Source organism: Triticum aestivum, chromosome 1B (genome assembly GCF_018294505.1).
Source record: "Triticum aestivum cultivar Chinese Spring chromosome 1B, IWGSC CS RefSeq v2.1, whole genome shotgun sequence".
Classification (NCBI taxonomy): domain Eukaryota; kingdom Viridiplantae; phylum Streptophyta; class Magnoliopsida; order Poales; family Poaceae; genus Triticum; species Triticum aestivum.
Genome location: NC_057795.1, coordinates 227,384,217 through 227,392,381, shown reverse-complemented (window position 1 = coordinate 227,392,381; position 8,165 = coordinate 227,384,217). Strand labels below are relative to the sequence as shown.

At 45.0% G+C, this 8,165-nt stretch overlaps 1 long non-coding RNA gene across 1 annotated transcript; it reads left to right on the top strand.

Moving 5' to 3' along the window:
• The first annotated feature begins 318 nt into the window (after positions 1-318).
• LOC123117084 (uncharacterized) lies at positions 319-6,883 on the top strand. Its single transcript, XR_006457286.1, has 4 exons — positions 319-864; positions 1,132-1,184; positions 1,395-1,569; positions 2,152-6,883. It is a non-coding gene; the product is annotated as an uncharacterized lncRNA (long non-coding RNA).
• Positions 6,884-8,165: the final 1,282 nt, after the last annotated feature.

Sequence of the window (8,165 nt, the reverse complement as noted above, 5' to 3'; positions counted from 1 at the left end):
GGCGGGCGACGCGTGGTGGGCGGCGGGCGTGCGACGGAGCAGTTGCGGCCTCGCGCAGCGGGCACGCGACAGAGAAGCACAACGGTGAGCGATGAGTTTGGGTCGCTGGCAGGTGGGCCAGAGACGGACACAAGCGGACAAGAGGAGGACAAAAGGAGGAGAGAAGAGCGTCCGCTTTTGTCCATTGAGACGCTTCGGTCGCACAAATTTGCTCTCGGTTTGGGTTGGGACGGACAAAAACGGACAACTGCGGACCACTTTGTCCGTTTGGCCAGATTTTACCCCGTACGGACAAAACCGGATCGGTCGCGCGCTGGAGTTGCCCGAACCTCTTCATCCCCTCCACGCCCTCGACGCCGCCTCCTCCCAACCATTGGCATCTCCTAGCAGAGATCCGCGTGATGGGGTAGCCGGGGAGCGCGCGCTGTCCAGAGAGACAAGGCACCTCCCAAGCAGAGGATCCAGCAGCGCTGGCTTCTCCTCTCCTGCGCCGCCGCTGTCCACCCCTCCTCATCCCGTGCAAGCATGAGCTTCTCCGGCGTCGGCGGTGGCCTGCAGTCAAAGGACGACTGCGGCGGCGCTCGATTCGATCTGCAGGAGAGAGAGAAGATATGAGGGAGAGAGAGAAGGAAGGAGAGGAAGGATAAAGACAAAGGAAAGAGGAGAGGGAGGTGCGGCTGCGGACATGAGAGGGCCACTGGAACGAGCACCGCTGGCTCGTCATCCTACACATCGCGCTGGAGAAAGAGGAGAGGGAGGTGCGGCGGCGGATGGGAGAGGGTCACCGCAAGGAGCTCCGCTTGCTCGGGGTCGTTCACATCGTGCTGGGGCAGAGATACTTCTGTACAACCCTCATGCCCTCAGGTTCTTCCTTACTTCCTGCTGTTAGTGAATATGTAACTGCATGTTGGGTTAGTGCTATTCCTGCTGTCGCTGGGCAGTACTTTAGGCAAGTCAACCATCCAACTCAGACTCTATTAGCACAAGGAGAAGAGCATATGAACATGTAGAAGGGCCCCTGTTAGCTTTTCTTGTTTGCAGATTAAACCAATAATCTACATTAGTCGATCTGAGGGTATGCTGAATGTGATATACTGATCTTTAATGATGATGGTCATTCTTATTGTTCAGAGCACACAAGTGGTTTCCCCTGAGGTCTCCTCCTTGCTCGGCTGTTCATTAAGGTAAGATTTTGATTGTCTCAATTTGTCGCTTCAGTTCCACATTAACCATGAATTGTTGCGTGTAAATTCTCATATCCCGTTAAGTTCATGTGTATAAATCAAGTGGGTTGAAGTGTGCTATGAATTTCCTGAAGAAGTTCACTTGAGATATTATATGCATGGTGTGGATTGTTGAGTTTGCTTGGTTATTGGCATGTCATGCCTGTGCAGATCAGCAGGGGGGAGGTTTAGGGTGACACCTTCAAGATGGATTTGTTGTTGTTATTATTTCAGTTTGCGGATAGAGGATGTGGTTCCAGCAAGACAAAAATGACGGTGATGACAAGTGAGATTTATGTCAAGGAGTATTAGCAGATGCTCACAGGATCACTGGAAGCATATAAAGGTATCCACGACCATGGTTGCTTTCTTATCGACATATATGAAATATAATTATGAACAGTAAGAGTAGTTGTCTTTTCATTTGTTAGAAAACATAGTGTACATAATTATAGCTGTATGCAATGATTCATCATGTATTTTCTTTAAATCGCAACCTGTAACTGTTTGATGTCGTTAAATGTCTATATTGTTTTGTTTACATTCTTAAGTTGGCCTCCATACTATCTGCATTGTACTGGTAGCCTTGGCAGGTTATAGTACACAGATCGATAATCCCGGTTCAGTTTGAGCTTTCCATGTAATGTTTAACTAAAATATTAGGATCACGACTTAACTTAAATTAGCAGTATAGTGTCAATGGACGTCAATTGAAGCTAATAAGTTGTTGTTTACTAAAGAACAGCCCCTTGCTACTTTCACAGTACGTGGCAAAACACCCTAAATAGATTAAAGAAATCATACTTGACCGTGATTACATTTGGTTGACGCTTACATGTATTTCCCATCAGTAGACCAAGTGGGTAATCTTCTATTTCAAGTCCAAGCTTTCAATGCATTTTTCTCTCTTTTTTTTTTCATGTCCCAGTGATGATCTGCAGGGCCGAATTATGCCACTGTTGATGGTGCACAGGTCTGTTGCATGGTAAACCCAGTATTGGCCGTCCTTTCAAGCTCCTTTGTTCATCCTAGAGAAAAAACTGGAAAATACATATGAACTATCTTTTAATCTTTCTATAGTGCATTGCTATGATTACATATATGGATACATCATTTCGATGTGTCAGGAGACCTAAAGCCTTTTAAGAGTTAACCACCAAACTGGGGACTGATGTCATAATTGCAGATGGGCTTTGTTCAGTTATTTTTTTGGGGCCTAGAACGATGATGTTTGCAGATGGGCTTTATTCTGTCATAAGAGCTTATTGAACCAGCCTGCATAGTTTTGTTTCTTCAGTGTACTGTGTCTGAGAAAAACATATGCTGTTTCCTGTTTGTTCATGGTCGAGATGGACGGATTTTTGTTGTGTGGGCTGGAGGTGGATTTCTGTTGTGTGGGCTGGAGGTTCTTGAGGTAGGGCACCAGCACCAGCTAAGCTTTCATTCTGGTGAAATGTATGACATGATTGATGAGCATGCATATCTATATGGTTTTGTGGACACTGATTTGGTTCCATGCCAGTTTATTTCCTGCAGTTGGTCTGTTTCTTTATAGAGATTTTTATTACTAAATTAAATTAGAAACTGAATGTGTACTGCTTTCACCTTCAGTTTAAACATGACATTGTCTTATTTGTGAATAGATGAAAATTAGCAAACAAGCTACAGTTAGTGCATGGATGACCAAGTTTACTTATTACTTTATGAAGATGATTCCTAAATGGAATTTTTGTTTGAACGGTCACCGGGGGGGAGAGCTTCCCCACCTGAATATATTACCACTCAAAAGGGGGAGGTTTGAGGATTACACGGAGGGTTACAACCAGTTTTTGTTACAAAATCAGCTTTTAGTGGACAGCTGAGGAAAGGAAATTGAGCCATTGCTTAGCAAATAAATTGTCTTCCTTGTGTTTGAATCTAAAAACCCATAGAGAGAAATCAGCAACAATGTTACGAATCGTGGTCCGGGTAGAGTGATCCTCATTTCTGAAGACTAGGGCGTTTCTTGAGTCCCAAAGTTTCCAGGAGATAGACAGAGCGACAGAGGGCCATATGTTGGGGTTGAGGCCTTGGAGTGTTGGGTGTTGAAGTAGATCATCGAGAGATGTTGGAGCCTGTAGTCCTAGAGAGGACCAAACTTGGGTAGCATAAGAGCAGCTTGAAATTAGGTGCAGGGCGTCTTCATGAGGGTCTTGACAGCGGGGGCATGCGGCAGACTGTGCCATATTCTTGTGGAACATGTTTGCCTTTGTGTTTAGTCTGTCGCGGAGGAGTAGCCAAGCGAAGATCTTGACTTTGATTGGGACTTTGGAGGCCCAAGCGAGATCACGGTGTGGGTCAGTTACGTCTTCAGCCACTATGGAAGAGTAGGCATTCTTGGCAGAGAATGGCAGGCCATGGGTGAGAGACCGCTCGTCCGGTTGGTTCACCTGCTGGAAGTCCTGCAGCAACAACAGCATACAATCCAGCTCTCGGGCTGCAGCATTAGACAGACGGTTCCGCAGGTTCGCTAATAAGCTGGTTTGCCAAACAGTAGCCACTAACACCTTGTCATCAATGGAGTGTGAGTATAGGTTTGGGAAAACTTTTTGTAGTGGTGAGTGTAGTAGCCATTTATCAAGCCAGAAGAAGGTGGAGAGACCATTGTATGTGATGACAAAGGAATGTTCAATTAGCAGTGGCAAGTTGCTGTTGATAATCTTCCATAAAAAGGAGGGTCGTGTGGTTTTTGAAGTAATGCCAAGAGGGTCTTGTTGGTTATACCACAAGGTCCACGGGACGTTTGGGTGTTGTAGGGTTTTTGAAGAGAATTTCATGAGCAGGCAGTGGTTCTGAATTTCAAGATTTTTAATGCCTAGACCACCATAGTCTTTAGGTTTGCAAACGTTTTTCCACGCAACTAAGCAGCTCGCCCCAGTGCAGGTGGACTCGTTAGACCAGAAGAACGCCCTTCGAATGGCATCTAGTTTAGCTAGGATCGATTTTGGTAGACGGAAAACTGACATAAAGTAGATTGTTAAGGAGTCTAGGACCGCAGTCAGCAGTGTGAGCCTGGCGCCCCGTGAGAGAAGACGCGCTACCCATCCAAAGAGGAATTTCCGAAAGTTTTCTATGATTGGGTCAAAAGCTGTCATGGGCAATTTGGTAGGAGATAGTGGAAGTCCTAAGTATATTAGTGGAAAGGAGGACAGAGAGCATCCAATGGCAGTAGCAATGTTGTTTTGTGTGGTTGATTCAGTAGCGATTGTGAGGAGAGCTGTCTTATGGAAGTTGATCAGCAGCCCCGTAGCAAGGGCGAAGTCATGGAGTGTTTCTTTTAGCCGCAAAGTGGCTGCTTCGCTGGCAGCAGCGATAATGAGAGTGTCGTCGGCGTACTGGAGTGTCACTGGCGGCTCGTTTGTTCTTAGTGGATGGCAGAGGACATTGGGTTGGAAAGCTCTAGCGATTAGTCTTTGAAGCACATCTGCTACGATGATGAACAGGTAAGGAGAGAAGGGGTCACCCTGGCGAAGGCCACATCTACATTGAATCCAGGACCCTGAAACACCGTTGAGAAGAATGGCCGTTTTGCCAGTGCAGAAGATGTTTTGGACCCAACTGCAGAATGTGTTAGGAAAACCTCGAACCTTCAGAATTTGAATGAGGGAGGACCAGCATATCGAATCAAATGCTTTCCTAAAGTCTAGCTTAAAAACCATAGTCGGAGCTTTGTGTGAGTGGCACGTACTGAGAATATCTGCAGCATAGATGAAATTTTCGGCAATGTTGCGGCCATGAAGGAAGCCCGTCTGGTCGTAATGAATGAGTAGAGGAATGAGCGGTTTGACTCGATTTGTGAGTAACTTGGCCACTGCTTTTGGGGTGCAGTTTTGGAGAGAGATCGGTCTAAACGCATCCGGAGATGTTGGGGCTTGCGTTTTTGGTAGGAGTACCATGAAGGCACGGTTGAAGCGCTCTAGAGAGACCGATTGATTTTGGAAGGCCGTGAAGAAATCTATGATAGAAGGCCTGACAATATTCCAATATTTTCTGAAGAAGATGGGTCCGAAGCCGTCAGGTCCAGGGCTGGCGTTGGTGTTCATAGATAAGAAGGCTTGGTGAATTTCTTCGTGGGAGAAAGGTTGTGCTAGGTCACGTAGCTGTGGGAGGGGAGAGGAGTATAGCTGCAGTAGGTTGAAATTCCATGTAGCTTGTTTTGTGGTTCCGATCAAATGGTTGAAAAAATCCTTTAAGATAAGCGCTGGAGGAGGTCGATGCAGGGTCAAGGAGGGGCACGAGCGAGGGTCATGCCGCACGAGGGCGCGATGGGGTGGCCAGGGAGCACGCGGCGTCTAGCAAGAGAAGGCTTCTCCTCTTCCTGTGCCATTGTGCACCCCTCACCGCCACCCTGCTCATCCTCCGGTGAGCCCTCCCCATCTCCTTTTCCTCCGCCAGCCCTTTTCTCTTCCTAACTGCTGCTCCTCCTCTGATCTTTCCATTTTTAGTTTCTCTTTATGCTCCATTTTTAGTTTCTCTTTATGGTTTGATTTGTTGTCTAAGATCAGTGAAACTTGAAAGGATGGTCGATTGTGTAGGATCAATGAAACTTGAAAGATCAGTGGAAGAAACGGAAGCATGATGTTCTAAGTCTGTACATATGTATAACACTCGCATTTTCAGATGATTGTGAAGCTTATGGAAGAAGCATATCTGAATGCTTGCTTCGAGTATTTCTTGCTCTAAACATGGTAACCTCTGTTATTACATACAAGAAGGTGCTCTTGATTACTTCTTGGCAAATGGTCAATTGATTATTTTCTTATGACATATTGTTGTTTACATGGAACTAAAAAGAACATTGGGTTTATGAGAAAATAAGATTAGGGAAGTCACACATGTTTAGATCAAGGTAGCATACATGTAGCTTTACTTGCTATTTTTGCATCATGGATGCTGAAGTTCCTAGAGGTAAAGCAGAAATCTTATGTATAGTAGTGCAAATGTGTTGTCTGATAGTCTTTAAAAATTTCTTAAAGACGAATGGTTGGACTGATTTTTTCAAAACGTAATAAGCACTTGTTTTCTACAGTTGGTAGCATATATATAGCTTAAGGAGATTTCATGCAATATACATCTAAGTTGAAACTTGGGGATCATCTTATAGTCGTTCACTTCTCTCTTTTTTATTTTGTCTCATTCCTTCATTTAAGCATAAGTTCAGTTTCATTTGCTCAAGTTAGCTGCCAGTTGAACTTATAGTTTCTTGCCTTATAGTGTTTATTGCATAATCCTTTTTTCCTTCTCTTTTCAAAGCAAGGACCAGGCTACGAACATATGTTTATAATGCAGTTCTTTCACTGTGTACTGCATAGTATCTTAGCTAGGTCTCTCTGGGCAAGTGTAGTTTGCCTGCAGGTATGACATGTGTTTGAATATAATCCTTTTCTTGCTTTCTCTTTTCAAAGCAAGGACCAGGCTGGCAGGCTGGCAACATATGTTTATAATGAAATTCTTTCATTGTAGACTGCATAGTATCTTAGCTAGGTCTCTCCAGCATGCTACCAAAAAAGGAATGCTATTGCTTATGTTCTCTGATCAACTGTACCTTGAATCCTCGATTTTGTAATTCTCTAAAGAATCATCCAGCACAAACTCTGTTCTTTGAAGAATTGTACCTGATATTCTGAAGCTTGTGCACTGATATTTGTTGTTCATGTTGCGCTGGAGCTGTGCGACTCTCCTTTAGTTTTTTGAGGTGTCAACAAACTGAAAATAGTTGCTTCTCACTTCGGATCGTGTCATGACTCATGAGCTCAGAGACATTAAGCACTGTTAGTTAGATGTTCCAGTTTATGTGTAGAGGAAGCTACACGGTGGCTCACGAGTTTGATGCACTAGCTTAATCATCAGGTCTTAGTGATGTAATGATGCTTGGCTAGACTTTAGTAATGTACTATTAATTATATACCCGTGGATTACATCAGAAATTAAAAGAGTTGCATGTGAATATGCTAGAATAAGAGAATAGGTAAAAGGCATCGTAAAGTGCTGCAACGACCAAAACAAACAAAAATGAAGATTACAGTGATTGATCTTCACATCCCGATAGCTAAGAAACCAAACCTTCGGATCCAAATAGACAAGGGAACTTCTTTTGAAATGTGTTCGCACATGAACACGTCACCACGAGTGTGATAGCACCGCAGCTCACGTCGAAGGAGACCCGTCCGGAAGCGCGGTACGTAAGCAATCCGGCGGGCGCTTTTGTAGACCCGAAACCCCACAAGCCCGGGAGTGACCCCGTCAGGGCGCGTAGCGGCTATGGGTTGCCGTAGGTCGACCTGATCGCCCCTAGGGCCTCAACGTTCGCCGCCTTGCAATGGAGAAGAATGAACGAAGAACGAGAAGAAGAAGAACTAGGGTTAAGGAGAAAAAATAAAAGATAAAAAGTGGTAGATGAATTGATTGATTGTGTGTTGTTGTTCAATCAGCCGTCACCTCTTATCTATATAAGAGGCGGATAGACTTCCAGTACAAGAAAAGGACTTGCATTGCCGTCCAAATCATTAAAATATAACCAAACTTGGACTTCTCACGACCTCTGGCCTGGATGTCCGGCTCTAGGCCCGGATGATCCGGCCTAGTCCAGTTTTCTGACAGCAGCCCACTATATTGGCTCTAGAATCCACATAGGACCATGGATTTGGACGTTTTTGATACCAAAATCAACCGTCTCGACGAGACACACAACTTTCATGTTGAACACTTTACGATCTGAGGTCATCTGGATGGAGTTTCGGGCTGTTTTCTAACATCCGCAACAGAAAAACAGCCCGGGCGTCCGGACTTCTACCGGGACTGTCCGGCCTCCATCTGGGTCATCCGGGACTGGACCCAGATTATCCGGCTTTATTGCCAACCTTCTGTTGTCTTGGTGCTTCAATTACCCGAATGATTCGGACC